At 45.0% G+C, this 18141-nt stretch overlaps 1 long non-coding RNA gene across 1 annotated transcript in view; it reads left to right on the plus strand.

Annotated features, from left to right (window-relative positions):
- The first annotated feature begins 238 nt into the window (after positions 1-238).
- The window catches only part of LOC127234134 (uncharacterized), a 38782-nt gene continuing 20879 nt past the window's right edge, over positions 239-18141 (plus strand). Inside the window, exon 1 of the long non-coding RNA XR_007835553.1 lies at positions 239-313. This is a non-coding gene — a long non-coding RNA (uncharacterized LOC127234134). The remainder of the gene's footprint in view (positions 314-18141) is intronic.

Below are 18141 nucleotides of genomic sequence, written 5' to 3' on the forward strand. Positions count from 1 at the left end.
AATTTGGGACCCTCCTGCCTTCATCTCCCAAGTGCTAGGTTGAAGGTGTATGCCCACCTAACCAAGCATTTTTCCATGTAGCTATTGGTGTGCATCTATTAAAGAAATGTGTACTTTTAAATTGGGTTATTACTTTTTGTTGTTGTTATTGAATTGTACAAGTTCCTTACATGTTTTGGAAATTAACCCCTGACCAGATACACAAGTGGCAAATATTTTCTCTTCTTCCTCATAGGCTGCGATTCTTAACATAGTCCATGGCCATTACAACATCAAAGAGTCATGAGCCAAATGTTCTTTGACAGGAAACTGGGTAAGTAGATCTCAATCCATGCATATAATGCAGTTACTTGTGTTAGTTTAAAAGACAGATGGTTCTGGGCAGATCAATGTGGAGATACATAAATAAATGCAGTGATGAACAAAATGAGGTTTTTTGCTTTGTTTTTGTTTTGAAGATTTATGTGCATTGGTGTTTTGCCTGCATGTATGTCTGTGTGAGGGTGTCAGATCCCCTGGAACTGGAGTTATAGACAGTTGTGAGCTGCCTTATGGGTGTTAGGAATTGGACCTGGGTCCTCTGGAAGAGCAGCCTGTGCTCTTAGCTGTAAACTATCTCTCCAGTCCAAAATGAGAAGTTTTAAAACTCTGGAATATGACAATGTGGTAGGGTATTTACCTAGAATGAGTGAAGCTCTGGATTTTATCTGCAATGTTAGAAAATGACAAAACCAATCCAAAATTTCTGCAGAATAAGATTCTGACTTCAAGAAACAAAAATTTATAGATATGGAAAGATACTCTGTGAGTTATTGTTTGTTTTGTATTTGAGGAAGCCTTGCTATGAAGCCCAGGCTGGCTTAGAACTGCTACAAATCTTGCCTCAGCCTTTTATGTGCCTGGATTATAAAGGAGTGCACAGCTGTGGAATGAGCAAGCAAATGTGCCTGCGTGTATGCGCGCACACGCGCGTGCACACACACACACACACACACACACACGAGTGTTGATATATTCTTAGGAGAACCTAGAGCTATGAGTGTAGATCAGAGGTAGGGTACTTGTTCTACACTCATGAGACCTTGGACCTTAAGGAGAGAATAAAAGAGAAAAGAAAAACAACAAAAAGCCGTTAGACCCAGAAAGATTCAGGACATATAACACGCTAGAGAAAACTTTCCTTTCATTCTTATTTTGTGGACTTTGCTGTTTGTTATGAGCTTGCTTTGCTTCTGTAATTTAAAAAGCACCATAGAGATTAAGAAAACACACCTGACTGGAAAGATTGTTGTATGAACGCACTTCAGATATCTTGAAAAATCGATTCTTAGGCTGATTTTACCATTGTGGATTTTTGTTACATCTTCCTAAAATGTGTCACTTTTACCTTTCTTGTCTTGCTTTTGCCTTCAAATATCTTTTTAGAGGTGGAGTATACAGAAACCTAAGTCCAGGGAGGCATGCAAGATGCAGTGTCCACTAAGACCATAGACTGGTGTTTCATTCCATGGTTTCTAGCCCAGGGTACATACTAGAAAAGCCCAATTTCAGACATATGGGAAAGGTGGCTGATTCCTTCAGGTGGTTTAGACCACGAGTGTTGGAGTCATAGATTCCTTTTTGTTTGTTTGGAGGCATAGATTTTTGTTTGTTAGAACTCATTGTATAGACCAGGCTGGCCTTGAATGCAAGAGATCCACCTGCCTCTGCCTCTGAGCACTGAGATTAAAGGTGTGTACCACCATGGACTGGCTGGCTTGGAAAGACTCTTAACTGCTCCTTTTGACGTGGGTTCCTTGACATCATCAGAAGTGGTTTAGTCACGTCTGAATTATCGGGTGTTGAGAGTTATGGATGTGAAGGGCCCCAAAGACAGTGCTTCATAACTGTTCATTTTCTGTTGTTGTTGCTTCCATAGGGAAGGACAGCCCAACAGCTGGAAGAAATTAGGGTAGATTAAAGGAGTCAAACGAGGAAAGGAAGAGTTTAATATGGATTGGAGATACAATTCCATTTCCTAGTCACTGTCTCCCTCCGCCTTCTCTCTCTCTCTCTCTTTTTTTCTTTTTAATTAAGCCTCCTGTTGTTAAGTGCTAGCAGATGCATAAGTGGTAGCTCAGTAGGAACTGGAGGAAGGGCCTGAGGCAATGCTTTGCAGTATGTGGAAGGATTGGGGGCTTGCATGGACTGGTGAGAAACAGTCACAGAACAAGGGACTAGGTTGTTCTCTGCAGAACTGCATCAACTCAGGAAGCCAGGGCCTCTCAGATAACCCTTCAGCTCTGGCAGCCTTACTAATCGTGAAAATACCCAGCCATCTCTAACCCAAAGACCCCCCTCCCCCCAGCCTGGTGTGGATAGGGCTATCACAATGTCCCTAAGGCCAAAAACTCTTTGCATTTATTTCCTAGCTAAGTCAGACTTTTCTCCTGAGCTCTTTGTGCCCAGAATGTCTCTCTCTGATCAAACGTGCTTACTAAGACGGCATCATGACCCTTTCCACCTGCCTGGCAGAAAATACCTAGGGTGCTTGTGCATGTATGAGTCAGAGAGAGAGAGAGAGAGAGAGAGCAGATGGAGAGAGAGGGGGGATGAGAGTGGCAATGGGTATGGGTCTGGCTGCTGGAAGCCGGACACAGATTTCTTACTCAATCTTCACAGCCATGGGGATTGAGAGGTAAGGTCCTATGACTGCCTCCCAGGGTGATGTAGTTTCAGGGTTGTCTTAGATGAGACCCTTTGAGAAGAAGCATCTTTTGTTTTACACCAGTCATTCATTCTCAACCTTCCTAATGCTTTGGTTCTTTAATGCAGTTGTGGTGACCCCAAATAGAAAATTATTTTGTTGCTACTTCATAACTGTAATTTTGCTACTGTTATGAATGGTAAGTATCTGATACCCAGGATATCTGATATGTGACCCCTGTGGAAGGATCATTGGGTACCAAAGGGGTTGCTGCCCACAGGTTGAGAACCACTGTTCTACACTGTGCTTAAAAAGTAATGATGATGTCTCAGTCAGTGTTCTCATGTTGTGAAGAGACACCATGATCACAAGAACTCTTCTACAGGAAACAGTAGCAGAGGTTATGGCGGGGAGCATGATTGCATGTAGGCAGACATGGTTCTAAGAAGTTGGGAATTTGACATCCGGATCTGAAGGCAGCAGACACTGGGCTTGGCTTGGGCTTTTGGAACTTCAAAACTCACCCACAGTGACATACTTCCTCCAATAAGGTCATACCTACCCCGATAAGGCCAAACCTCCTAATCCCTGGCAAGTGGTGCTACTTACTAATGACCAAGCATTCAACTATATGAGCCTTTGGGATCTATTCTTATTCAAATCACCACAGATGGTACTAGTTAAAAAACTTACACAGTGTTTCCATGTGCTAGGCACTGTTACACACACACACACACACACACACACACACACACACACACAATGTAAGGATGGAAAAATGTAGCCTAACTTTCCCTAGACTCTGCCCCCTAGCAGTGAGTAGGCAAAAGGTCACATTCTTGACTGTTTACAGGGCTGTTTATGACAGCACCTGTGAGTGAATGAACACAGGAAATGAGCCTTGTCACACTACCCAGAAGCCCTAGCGAAAGCAGACTTCCTGGGCTAAACACGGGCTTGGATAGTTCAAATTGATTGGTCTGCACTGGATGCTATGAGATGATTGGTTTGTGATGCACAGGCTTTGTTGTAACCCTATAAAAGCTGTCTAAACCCTGTACCCAGGGTTCCCAGTCCTCTACCCCATGTGGAGTATGGCTGTGGACCCCAGTGCACTGGAATATAAAAGACCTTATGCTTTTGCATCAAGACCGCTTCTCGTGAGTGATTTGGGGGGGGGGCGCTTTTCCTGTGTCGGGGCATGAGTGTTCACACCCTCCGAGGGTCTTTCAACGACACTTATTTATGCATTTAAAATTTTTTACAGTAGTCTTGGAAATGAAATATCTTGCTTTTTTTTTTTCTCCAGAGGAGAAAAATGAGACATAAAAAGGTTAATAAGATGTTCAAAGTCACTTGTAAAAACAACAAAAGCCCGAGCTTAAAGAACTGTCTGGACTTGAGGGTCTGCACTGCTCATTGTCCCATCAGATTATTGCCCCTCAAACTTGTGAGCCTACATTTAAAAGAGGGAGATATGGCAGCATTGAGGGAGCTGGCTTCCCTTGACATTTCAGCCAAGGATAGGGGTACATTCCCAGCTCACATTTGCCTGGTGCCCTGTCAGGCCAGCTCCTGAGGACAACACCGTACCTTTCTCCACTAGTCCCCTCATTCCTGATCAAGTCCTGCTCACTTTACCTAGTAACCCACTTGTATCCAGTGTTTGCTCATTTTGTTTCTGGGGACTGATCTTAGAGCCTAAGGTACCACCAGCCGACAACTCCGCTCTCAATCTGTAGTCCCCGGGCCCAAGTTGTGTGATTGTGGCCTGTCTTCCTTCCTTCCTTCCTTCCTTCCTTCCTTCCTTCCTTCCTTCTTCCCTCCCTCCCCCTCCCTCCCTACCCCCTACCTCTCTCCCTCCCTCTTTTTCTCTCCTTCTCTTCCTTTTCTTCTTTTTTGTAGTCCTGACTGCCCTGGAACTCACTCTGTAGACAAGACTGCCCTCTGTAAGGATTCGGGCACTATGCTGGCCTGCCCCTGTCACCAGGCAGAATGCACTCAGGCAGTGAGTACTCTGGTCAGCCCAGGGCTCCACGATTGCATGTTCTGCAGGCAGGTGCAAAGGACCCCTTTAAAAGGCAGACCCCGCCCACTTGCTCTCCTACTGCTCTTCTCTGCTCTCTTTCAGCTCTTACTGCTCTTTCTGCTCCCGACCCCTCCTCTCTTCTGTCCTCTCTCTGTCTCTGTGTCTCTTTCCCTCTTTTCTCTTTCCCTCCCCCTCCCTCCCCTGTCTAATAAAAGTCACTCAAGCTTGTCTGCCTGGCATGTTTGTGTCCCCCACCCCCACCTCGGTCACCCTTGCCTGCTATGGAACCTGCCACATGGGACCCCCCCCCCTCCAGCTTCATCCTAACATTGAAACAAAAGAACAACACCCTCAAACTCACAGGGATCCACCTGCCTCTGTCTCCAAGGGCTGGGAATAAAAGCACGAGCCACCCCTGCCCAGCCCCTCCTCTAGATTTTTAAAAGATGTGCAGTGCATTACTGTACCCCTGCTGAGCCGTGGCACACCACAGTGTCTTGCTCGTCTCTCACTGTGACTTCAGCCTCACTTTTGGTGTGAAGGGAGGGAACCTGGACCAGGCTGGGGTTCCTTCTGAACTTTGCCAAATGCTTTCGATATTGCTTCCTTTCCCATTGTGTGGTTTGGGGAGACTCTCCCCAAACCCACTTAGACACTGGTGCTCACATTAGCCAGACATGCAGAAGACATCAGGAATGAGTGCTAAATAGCCAAACCAACTATGGCAGGCTTTTGATGAAGACTCTGGCCAGACAGATTGCCAGCCAGGTTTTTTTTTTTTTTTTCTTATTATGTCGCCCAGGCTGGCCTCAAACTCTCCATCTTGTTGCTTCTGTTTCCTGTGGGCCAGGGTTACAAGGGGGCACAATCACAGTCAACTCTGGTGGAAAACAAAATATCATTTTGAGACAGGGTCTCACTGTGTCTCTGAGTAGCCTGGAACTTACCACCATGTAGACCAGGCTGGCCTGGAACTCAGAGAAATCTACCCACTTCCACCTTCTAAGTTCTGATAAAACCTTAAACACTCTTTTAGCACCTAGAAGTTAAAGATGTCTTATGAATTTGTGAGATGCTTCAGCCTGAGTTTGATCCCTGAGACCCACACACAGGGTGGAGGGAGAGGACCATCTCTTTCTGGTAGTCTTCTGCATGGGCTCTGCATGTATGTGCTGTATGCTCACATACTCACAACACACACACACATACACACACACACACACACACACACACAGAATAAATGTAAAATTTAAAAATTAAAGACTTTTAACAACTTTTATTAAAAAATGCCTTGCTTTTTCTAGCTGTGATCACCAAGGGTGTGTGTGTGTGTGTGTGTGTGTGTCTGTCTGTCTGTCTCTGTTGTTATGGTCATTATAAGAAAATTGTACAGTTTTATCCAATTTCTCAGGCAAGTTGGTGTGAGCGCCCCTACCATTCTCCTTAAGTGGTTTGGGAGATGCAGTGAGAGGTAACAGTGCCTCTGAGGAAGGGCCTTTGTCCTGCCTATTGTCCCACCAGGTGAGTTGGGGCTCCTGAGCTCTCAGATGCTTTTGTGTTTCAAGCTGTGCCAGGGGATTAGCAGCTTAGGCTGACCTCATGGGAGTGAGTTTCATTGTTAACCTCTTCTGAGGCTAAAGCCATAACGCTATGTTTTTGTTTTTGTACTTTTTAACTCAGCACCATCCACTTCAAGATCTCCACCGGCTTACAGCTTTGTCCCAAGTCCCTTCTTCCAATAATAAGTGTCCATATCTGGAAGAGAGAATCACTCTGGGCAAGTGACAGATGTGCAATATGGAAAATACAGTCAGTCAGTTACCAACCCGATACGTGGTTATTTTTTACCACCCTGGCAGGCTAGAGAGCCTAGCATGCTGCTATGCAAAATAACCGGTAGCAGACTAAAGCATGCAAAGAGTTTGATAGTGTAGGCAATACAAAAGTTAGTGACGGTATCAGGAGCAAGAATACACAGGCCGAGATTGACATCCACGTGAAGGCACAGACGTGATGCACTGAAGAAAGCCTTGAGAATCGGCACAGTCCTGAGCGAATGTGCACAGTGCAATTAGAGGGACACTTTGATGGGAACAAAGCTGCTTGTGTAAATGTGGGGGGTTCCAGCTCTCTTCAGCAGAGTCCGGAAATTCATTCTGTAACAATGAACTGTAATTCCAAGTCAATGACACCTTCTAAATCCTCTCAGACTCTGCCCAAAATTATAGAGGAGGGATGGCGAGTCAATTCCGTTCAGTCAGAACTGGATAGCTGTGTACTTTGCTCAAATGCCTGGGATCTAATGGAGATGGGCCGGCAGCCAGGAGCAAAGCGAGTCAATACAGGACTTGGAAGAACGCTGATGCTGGGGGCAGATAATGAGGAAAGGGCTAGGATTTGAAAGCGTGACCTCGGAGTCTTCCTGTGTAATGAACACAGCATAATGGAGGGCTGAGATCTGAGCCCCGGGTGCACCTGTGTCTGAGTGAGCCAGCCAGCATCCTGGCTGTATTCCTCGATACTCGGTGAGCCTGGTGGAAACCTGAAGGCTTTCAGACTGCTTTGTCTGTGTACTGAACAGAGTAGGAAGCAAGTGATTCCTTCTGTGGGAGATAGGCATGGGGCTTAGCGGTCAAGAACTTGAGCTTGGCTGAGAGACCTAGTGCCCCGTTTACTGTGCGAACCTGAGCTCATTTACACTGAGTCTCAGGTTTATCTGTAAAGTGGGAGAAGGAAATGATAGCACTTATCCTACAGGGTTATTATGAGGATTGGGTAAGACAAGGGATTTGAAAAGCACTTTACAGTGTATATGGCACTACCCTCAAGTACTTGATAAATATATCTGTTATTACGGAATATGATCGTGGGGTAGGGGTTTGTTCACTAGCACCAAAGGGGAGTTGGGGGAGAGAAGAGCGGCTGAGATGACTGAGTGGGTAAAGGTGCTTGCTGCCAAGCCTCACAACCTGAGTTCAATCTCTGGGACCCACATAGTAGAAGAGAACTGAACCCAGAAAGCTGTCCTCTGACTACATGGGCGCCACAGCACATTGCACACATACATATATGTGTGTACACACTCGCCTGCACCCTTGCACACACAGACACAAATAGACAAATGTAATAAAATGTAGGAAAGAAGGGAAGGTGCTCACTATATTGGCCACTTGTTTTGTTGCTACGACAAAACTGCTGACAAAAGCAACTTAAGGAAGGGCTTATTTGTGCTCACAGTTTGAGATGTGTTCACTGTGGCAGGGAAGACACGGTAGACAGATATAAGGTGACCGATACAGTGAGGAAACAGATGAACGCTGGTGTTAAAACCTGTGTTTTCCTTTTTGTTCAGTCTGGGATTCTGGGCTGTGAAGTGATGCTGCCCATGGCTCTTCCCACTTTTTAAAATTCTCATGTGCATTGGTGTTTGACCTGCATGTCCTTCTATGGGAGTCAGATCCACCGGAACTTAAGTTATAGACAGATGTGAGCTGCCATGTGGGTGCTAGGCAGTGAACCTGGGTCTTCTGGAAGAGCAGCCAATGCTCTTAACCACTGAGCCATCTCTCCAGCCCCCAAGCCATCTCTCCAGCCAGTCCTTCCCCACTTTCAATTAATACAGTCTGGATATTCCCTCACAGACATGCCCAGAAACTCCCAGAAGTTGGCCTTGCAGGTGATTCTGGATTCCTGTCAATTGCCTCTATTACTATATAATGACAACTATGGCTTAACTTTTCCCTCTGTGCATTCGGGCATGGCTTCTTTTACCTTGTTCTCCACCAGTAACCTCAGAAAGGATACAGAATGAACTCAGGCCACTGGGTAGAGGTGGGTGAAGTTTTAGAACAACCATGGCGTTGAAATCCAGGCTCATATACCTTCAAAAGGCACTTCTCTGAAGTTGAAATGGGAGACTTGCAGCAGAGGGAGCACAATATTTGATATTGAAGGGTGTGGTGTCCTTTTGTTGAACTGATGGGAGATGCCATTATGTATATATGTTTCTCATACTGGTTAATAATAAAGCACTGTTGGCCAATAGGAAAGGAAGATAGGCGGGACTAAGAGACAAGGAGGAAAGAGGAAGTAGATAGGAGGAGTCGGCAAGGAGAGCCTGGAGAGAACAGAACTGCCATTCCTCCGCTCTCGGTAAGACCACGTGGAAATACATAGAAATGGATTAATAATTAAGATAGAGCTAGCCGATAAGCAACTAGTAACTGGCCAACAGGATTATATCTAATACAGAGTCTCTGTGCATTATTTGGGGCTGGCAGCGTGGCGGCAGAACAATACCAGGCGGCGGGCGGAAAAACAGTACTCGTTACATTGAACTGATGCTTTCTTTCCTGCAGCATCTTTCCAATGACTCTATTTGATAACTTTGGCATATGCTGGGCATTTACATCATTGCTTTTGGTTTTTTGTGGGAGTTATCCATGGCTGGGGTTCTACAGTGGCCGTGAAGTGTCAGCAATTTCTGAGAACATTTTCAGAATTTCCTCTGCCCATTTCCTTGTCTGGGGAGTTCCCATAGCTTTTAGCACTTTTCCTGGGGAGTCTGTTTTCTCCAAGACATCCACATGAATCCAGGATAGCCCTGAATGTGGCCTGACACAGAAATCACATGCTTACGAAAAACTTTAAGATTTCCTTTTGATGACTCAGTTGTGCAGTTCTCCATGTGAATTGTACTGTGTTGCTGTGTCAGAAGGTTGGGCACGACAGTGTGAGGCTGGGAAGACCAGTGGTTTCTGCTTGGATCTCCATGGCATGCTGTATTCCCTCACGTGTCTGTTTGGAGGTTATATATAAATATCATCCTAGCCAAACTGCCACCATCTTCATTAGAACAGCTGTGCCTACCTGCAAAGGATCATCACAGTTGGGCTGTTGACTATTGAGCTAACATCGTAGAAGAAGGGTTGCGGGAGAGTCATGGGACCCACATTGGAGTATCCAGCCACTCCCAACGCCTCTCAACCAATAGTATGCAGTTCTGCCCTCATTGCAGAAGGCATTGGGGTTTGGGGAAGGGCTAGCTTATACTGCTGGGGGACTATAACATTTCCACTGGGGAGATGTTATCTCTGTTGCATGCAGACCTTCCAGTGTGGCTGCTTTCAAACCACCCATGTTCCTGCCTGTACTCTCATTTCTTTGCTCTGTAAGTAAGCCTCATAAACTCATTGGTTTTCCAGAATGAACATCGGTGGAATGGTACCCTGTTTTATCATTGGCACCTTAGGAAGAGAGGTGGAGGTTGTTTACATCTTCCCCAGGGAAGGTGTTGTGCCAATAGAAGGCTGGACTCTCCCAGGTTTCTGTACATCTCATCTACTTAATTCTTTTCTATAATCTCTGTGGTGTAGATGGATTTTTCTTTGGGCTGCCAGCTCACAAAAAGTTACACGGAGACTTTTTATTATGAAAGCTCAGCTTGTTCCTACCTAGTTCTTATGACTTAAACTAACCCACGTTTTAAATTTACATTCTTCTCTGTTTCTTGGTTGCCTTTACTCTGTTCCTCCCCATCCTGCTTCCTTTCCATCTGGCTGGAGACTCTGCTTTTCTTCTTCCCAGAACTTTCTCTGTCCACAGTCCCGCCTATACCTCCTGCCTAGCTATTGGCCATTTAGCTTTCTGTTAAACCAGCCATAGTGACACATCTTCACAGAGTGTAAAGCAATAAATACTCCACAATGTTTGGGGCACCTTTGTCATCTTAACAGTTTTCCTTAGTTACATGTGTACCTCTAAGCTTGGCACCCCAGAACTTTGTAAGTTCCTTTCCAGGAGTTGTCTCACAGTTGGAAAGGTGACAGATCTTTTCTTGAGGCTTTTGTTTTTCCTTTCCTTTTTATTTATTTATTTATTTATTTATTTGCTCTTCTTAAAAGTGCCACATCTTTGGAAACCTTAGTCTACTTGATAGTACTACCAGTTTGGAATATTAGTGATGTTAATGTTTTTATTGTATTCGTTTATTCAGCGTATTGGGTAGGGTGGGTGTGGGTGCAGCATAGCATGCACCCACAGGAAGGAAGCAGCCTGTGGAAGCTGGTGCTCCTTTCCCATCATGTGGTTCCTAGGCGTTGAACTCAGGTCATCAGGTTTGGCAGCAAGCACCCTCACCCACTGAGTGCCTTCCCCTTCCTCACTACATTTTTCTCGTAAGACAGGTTCTCACTGTGTACCCAAGCTCGCCTTCAGCTGGGATCCAAGTGCTGGGATTACAGGTATGAACACCAACAAGGCCGAATAAAGAAAAGTGAGTTTTTTGTGTTTGGGTTTTTTTTTTTTTTTTTTTTTTTTTTTTAAGGAACACACAAAATTTGTTGTGTTCCATATTAACTTACTGCCACTGTAACAAAATACTTGAAATGTTGATTTACAAAGAAAAAGTATAAATTGGACCTTTGTACCCTCCACCTCCTTTGAGACAGAATCTAACTATGTACCTTAGATTAGGCTTAAATTCATTGTGCACAGCCAGAGTGGCTTCCAATTTGTGAACCTTCTGCCTCAGCTCCTCAAGTGCAGGGACTACAGGAATGTGTCAGTATGCTTGCTTGTCTTGACTTAGGTTCCAGGTCAAGGTTGGTTTTGTCTTTTTTAGATAGGCTATCACTTTATAGCTCAGATTGTCCTGGGGCTCAGAGTGCAAATGCTAGGGTCACAGGCACAAGCTGCAGTGCATGGCATTGGCTTTTATTTCCTCTTTCTTTTCTTCTTTTTTCAAATTATTTATTTATTTAGTGTGCATTGGTACTTTACCTGCGTGTATAACTGTGTGAGTGTGTTGGAGCCCTGCAACAGGACTTACAGACAGTTGTTGGCTGCCATGTGGTTGCTGGAAGAGCAGTCAGTGCTCTTAACCTCGGGGCCATCTCTCCAGCTTCCTTCTTTCTCTTTCTTTTTTAAAGTTATTGTTGTGATGCCTGGGACTGAACCCAGGACCTCATGCCTGCACCACAAGTAAGCTATGCTGTTAGTTCTTCAAATACATGTTTTATTTTGAGTCAGGTTCTCACTAAGTTGTCTACACTTGTCTAACATTCACTTTGTAGCCCAGGCAGGTCTTGAACTTTTTGCTACTCCTGTCTTGGCCTCCTGCTTATCTGAGATTACAGACCTGAACATTATTTCCCCAGGGGCTGCCTTTTCCTCATGTTCTTCCATCCCATGTGCTTTGTGTTGCTTTTCAGATCTCATATACAGGACCTGCTTTGTTCTCATGGACTATTCCTGTAATTAGACTACAGTTCTGATGGCACTGTCTCTCCTCTTGGGTTCCCCATGCAGCTTAGCATCATTTCCATGTCTGATCAGCATGACAACAAATTAATGATGTTGAACATATGGGGTCAAGGGCAGAACCAACAGCATGCCTCTAGATACTGATACTGCAATTCCTTTGAACGTGGATAAGCTTTTCTCAAAGTTTGTGCTGTGGTAGCATCCTGCAGGGCACTCCTTAAAAGTAGAGCCAAGACAAGATATGCAGAGAGAATGTTCCCTACCACAACCCTTTCTTCAAGACTCATAGATTATCAGTGCATACTAAAAGTCGAGAAAAGGTGATATCACAGGTAGTTTTCTGTACACATTGGACCATAAGGGTCTTTTCTCCTCCACCACCACATACTGCTTGGTAATGGTAAATACAATGTGTAGATTAGTCTTCCAAAAAGCAGAATTTCAGATGAGCTTGTGTGGATGTTCCAACTCTTTGTAACCTACTTAGTGATATTATTCTGTGGTTCATATTCCTCTGTTAATCAGAAGGGGAAATGAGAGACATTGTAAAACACCTTGGTGAAAAAAATGTGTCTTGCCAGTTACCCATTCGGAAGGGTAAGACTTCTAAGTCTGTCCATGAAGCGTGGGTACCCTGGGTGGGTTCTCTTCAGGTATGTTATAAACAAAGCTCTGGTATATTTTCAAGTACCCAGGGAACCTGAAGCCTATGAGTACTCCCAGTAGTAGCAGGAATTGGGATATTATAACAGCCCCATTGTTGAACTTGGTACCTGGTCCGTCACGCTTTGCATCTTGTGCTATCCTCACAAGAAACGGAGGCTGGGCTACACCATTCTTAAAGAACTTCAGCATGCTGAACTTAGAAAAGTTCCTTTAGGGACACAATGAACAGGAAGTAGAACCAAAAGTGTCTAGCCAAATGTAACTGACCCCAGAGCCACCTACTCAACAAATTCACTGTTGGGATTATTTTTTTCTACACCTGTGCAGTCTCCAGGCATTTTTTTTCCATGTCAGCTTTGACACAGTCCTTGGTAAAAAAAATGAGGACACCAGCAAAATAGATTGCTTGCCCTTTGAAGGGGCATTTGTCACTCAGTTACTCTATTACTTATCCAGCAAACAGGAGCAAATGTGTGTGACTAGAGTGTCAGATGTCACATGAGTGGCACAGGATTCACACTCACAGGCTCGACAGGCACACCTTCACAGCTTGCCCATGAGTGTCCCCTACCTACTCCATTCCACTTTATGCATTCTTACAAGCTCCCTCTCTTAGTTTTCATCTTTGTGTGTGACCTCAGCCTGTCCCCAAGGAAAACCACTAACTACTTGGCTCTGCATTCTAGGTCTGTGGTGACCTGCCAGCTGACATCTACCAGGCTTGGAGGTGACCTACTTTGAATGAAACGCTGGCTTTTCAGTTGCATGTTCAATAGGCGGAGTTGGCAGCGTGTCAGAAGGCTTATGTCATCTAGTCATTGTGTCAATTCCCTCCAGGTTTGGCTTCCTACAGGCAGATACTCTCTGGGGCTCTTGGAAGCCAGAAGGTGTGGGAGGCCTGTGTGGAACCACAGGAAAGCAGGGACAGAGAAAGATGCTGAGAAGATACAGACCAAATTGTCAAATGGCAAACAAAAACATGCATAAGAAAAGAGTTTTCTAGAACAGAATGACAACTCCCTACAGTGAGGTGACTCTCCACACAGCCAGCTTTGCTCCTTAATGGAGTCTCCTCCCACCCTAAGTCTCCTGAGTCTCTCCACTCATGCCTTCTTCAATCTGGGTGTTAAATAAAGTGGTTTTCCATGTCATCCTTACTAACAACCTGCAGGTGTGAGTGCAGAGAGGCTTCTACCCTATGGCTCTGGCTCTTATCCATAATGATTCTTTTGTTAAGTCTCTCAAAGTGTAGCTGTGTTTAGGACCCAATTTTGTAACACCAGTTCCAATAAGCCTTAATAAAAGCCGGGAGTCAGCAAAAGCTGAGAGATCACAGAGATGAAGGAGCAAGCCACAGCCACCCCTATTCTTACCAATTTCCAGGCTGCAAAGAGAGCAAGTTCCTGTTCCCCCCCCACCCACCTATATTACTTTTCCGCCCAGCCATTTCACTTCCTGTCTCCACCTCCCTAGTGCTAGGATTAAAGGCCTGTACTACCATTGCCTGGCCTCAATGGTTAGCTAGTGGCCAGCTCCACCCTCTGATCTTCAGACATGTTTTATATGTACAAATAAGATAATCACCACACAATTTCCCTGCTCCACAAAGGCCACATATCCAGGTTCCTGTCCTGTGCCTGCCGTTTTGCACAGTGAATAGGAACCCCGAGTTTAGATGGTGTATGCTCAGAGCTTTCCTGGAGCACAGTAACTCAGTGAGCTTGTTCCTGGGCAGTGGCTTTGGAAGTGTAGGCCTCCCTTTCCTTGTTAGTTAGGTGAAAGATTGCAAATAGCATTGGGGACATTTGACTGGGGCCACATAGGGCCATCCTCAGAGGCCTGATCAGCCCAAAGTCCCTTCCAAGGACTGCCTCTCTGGAAGGCAAAGTTCAAATTTGTATAAGTCACAAGAACACATAAGTTGGCTACAATTCTCTATGTCACTTTTTCTAAATGGGTTAAAAGCTTGAATTTATAATTGTGAAGATTAGTCTCAAATTTTCCCACCAGAAACTCCCCTCTTAATGGACATGTGTCTTTGAGGGATGAGAGGCTGTTGGCTGATCTGCTCTCTGGCTTCAGCATGTCCTTTTTCATTCACCAGTGTATTGCAAGGTCATAAGCGTTTGTTGGGCACTTTGTTGCTAGGTGCACACAACAAACAAGGCCCATGCTGTGGGCCTGGTTGTAGAGTATAAGAAGGATCCAGGACACTGGAAGAAGCTGATCCCCTGAGTTTCCTGTACAGGGTCAGGGAGTATGCATTTTCTTTGGCACAATGAATATGGCTAGTGGTTCCTTCAGCAGAAATATTGGGGAAGCCAGTGTGTGGCATATGTTTATGTCAACTTGACATAAGCTGAAGTCATCTGAGAGAAGGGAGCCTCAATTAAGAAAATGTCGCCGTAGGATCAGGATCCAGCTGTAGGGCATTTTCTTAATTAGTGATTGATGAGTGAGGGCCCAACCCATTGTGGGTGGTGCCATCCCTGGGCTGGTGGTCCTGGGATCTATAAGAAAGCAGACTGAGTAAGCCATAGGGAGCAAGCCAGTAAGAAGCACCTCTCCTCTGCATCAGCTCCTGCCTCCAGGTTCCTGTTCTGCTTGAGTTCCTGTCCTGACTTCCTTTGATGATGAACAGTGATATGAATAAGTCAAATAAGCCCTTTCCTCCCCAACTTGATTTATGTTTTTGATGTTTCATCACAGCAGTAGAAACCTAATTAAGACATCAGGTGGTAGTTAGTGACTATATTCCCAGCCCTCAAGAGACTGAGGCAGGAGGACTGCCATGAGTTCCAGGCCAGCCTAGGCTATATATAGGGTGTTTGTGGCCATTCTAAAACAGAACAAAATGAAACAAAACAAAGATGGGATTTGGGGGATGAAGAGATGGCTCAGTGGTTAAGAGCATATATATTCCTGAAAACGACCTAGGTTCAATTCCTAGCACCTATATAGTGGCTCATAACCATCTAATTTCAATTCTAGGGAATCCAACATTCTCTTCTGACCTCCACAGGTACCAGACATATACATGGTTCACTGACATACATGTGACCAAAACACTCATACACAAAATAATGTAAAATGAATTAATCTAGGAAAAAAAAATGATGGGAGTCTGGTGTTGAGTTCTGGGTTGCAGACACAAAAATGAACAAATATGATTATGTTGGCTGGACCCAGGGGGAAACACCATCACCATATAAATAATTTGACTTTGGAAAATCTGGGACCCTGATGTGATAGATGAGCAAAAGATGTATCTGACCCTCCTCTGGGTACACCTTGCCCCACCAAGCTTGATAACCTTCCACTAAGTGTGCTTAATATCTCAGGGAGTGTCTGTGTGCTGGCTGTTCAGTGGGTCTGCAGTCCCTGGGAGAGTCTGTTCCTGCTCCTCCCTCATTCTGTAGGAGTGCTCTCCCCACTTTCCATTACAGTGCCACACACGTCATGCCTAAAGTTAGAAGCAGATTTTGTGCAATGAGTATCATTTATGGTGTGCTCAATGGTTCGAGTTAGAAAGTACTATGTCCCCTCTAAACAGGGGTTTGTTCTCCAGTACTCCAGTACTAAAACTGTGAGTTTTAGTTCAAAAGTAATAGGTGGGCTGGGTGGTGGTGCACACTTTTAATCCCAGCACTGGGGAGGCAGAGGCAGGTGGATCTCTGTGAGTTCCAGACCAGTTTGGTCTACAGAGCGAGTTCCAGGACAGGCTCTAAAGCAATACAGAGAAACCCTGTCTCGAAAAACAAACAACAACAACATAAAGAAAAGTAATAGGTGGAACATTCTAGAAACAAGCAAATTATGCTTTTAGTTACTTGTAGGGATTATTATAGTCCTACTTTTGCTATTATTGTTTCTCTGTTATTTTGCCCAGTTTATAAACAAAACAGTATCACAGGTGTGGAGCTGGGGGAAGCCATAGTATGTATATGGGATTGGAGCTATCTGTGGTGTCAGGTATCCACTGAGGGTTTTGGGCAATATCCTTTGTCTATCAACACCCTCCATGCAGGAGGGTGTGGTGGCTCTCAGAAGTTAAAATGCCTCAGCTGGCTGGTGGAGGAAAGGAGCTGGGGGCCCTGGTGGAGGAAAGGAGCTGGGGGCCCATACTGCATTTTCTGACTAGAAAGTCACATTTTTTTTTCTAATTTATCAGCCCGTATAATTGTCATTTTCATCCTAGATATCAATAGGAGATGCTGTTTCTTAGGAAGGGCTGGGACATTGGAAAAAATCTCCTTAGCATGCATGAAGCTGTAGGTTCAACCTCTAGTTATGGAGGGGAAACAAAACAAACCCCACAATCGAATCCAGAATCCAAACAATCTTGAGCCTGAAATATCTCCTCCTGCTGCCTGTGAGGCCCACTGTTCTTGTCCCACCCCAATGAGACTCTAAAGCTGGCCCTGAGCTGCAGGCTGGGTGGGGTGCCCAGTGAGGGTTCTGTTTCAGTTTAATAAAGGGTGTGCTGTGTCTCTCTTGGCAGTGAGGCCAACTACTGTTTTAGCAGGTGGTGGATAGCTAGGCCCAGGGTCCCTGGTCTTCACTCAGAAACTCCCTGGTCAAGCCTTTGATACCAGCATAAGATGGGGAAACAGTGACACAGGAAACTTCCTCTTCCAGTGACAGAAGAAAAGTTTTACTAGAAACGCTCTTTTTTTTTTTTTGTCACTGGAGCTGCCTGTCCCCCAGGAGTTATCGAAGGTCTGGGGCTTGGGACCGAGGGCGGATGGAAGTGAGATAGATCGGTTAAGCTGGCTATTTCAATGACCTTCAAAGCCAGTGTAGTTGATTAGCTTCATCTTCTGTAAGCTAAGGGTGGACTCCCAGTTCCTGACCTCACAGAGGGTGTGTCCCAGGGATGGACAGACAAGCAGGCAATAAAGTCAATATGGTGAGATTTAGTTTTTGGAGTATTTATTTTCATGTGTGTATGATGTGTACACACCATGATATGCATGTGGAGGTCAGAAGGGTTGTCCTTCTCTTCTGAGGCAGAGTCTCAGATCAAAACACTGTGGCTATCTGATGCTATGGGCCCAATGGCACCAGAGGATCTGCATGTCTGTTTTTTTTCTTTTTTTTTTTTAAGTTTCATTTATTTATTCATTGTATGTGTATGGTGGCTGAAAGAGAATGGCCTCCACAGATGGTCCACAGTTAGTGGAACTGTTTGGGAAGGAGTAGGAGGCGTGTACTTGTTGGAGGAGGCGTATCACTGGGGCTGGGCTTTGAGGTTTCAAAAGTCCAGTCTTTCTCTCTGCTGGCTGTGTGTGGGTCAGGATATAAAGCTCTCAGCTACTGCCCTAGTACTATGCCTGTCTGTTCCCTGCCATGATGACCAAAGACCAACCCTCTGAATGTGTAAGCAAACCCCCAATGAAATGTCTTCTTTTATAAGAGTTGCCTTGGTCATGGTGTCTTTTCATTGCAATAGGACAGTAACTAAGACAATGTGTGCATTAGTGTGCACATTAAACGT

Source organism: Phodopus roborovskii, unplaced genomic scaffold (assembly GCF_943737965.1).
Source record: "Phodopus roborovskii unplaced genomic scaffold, PHOROB, whole genome shotgun sequence".
Classification (NCBI taxonomy): Eukaryota; Metazoa; Chordata; class Mammalia; order Rodentia; family Cricetidae; genus Phodopus; species Phodopus roborovskii.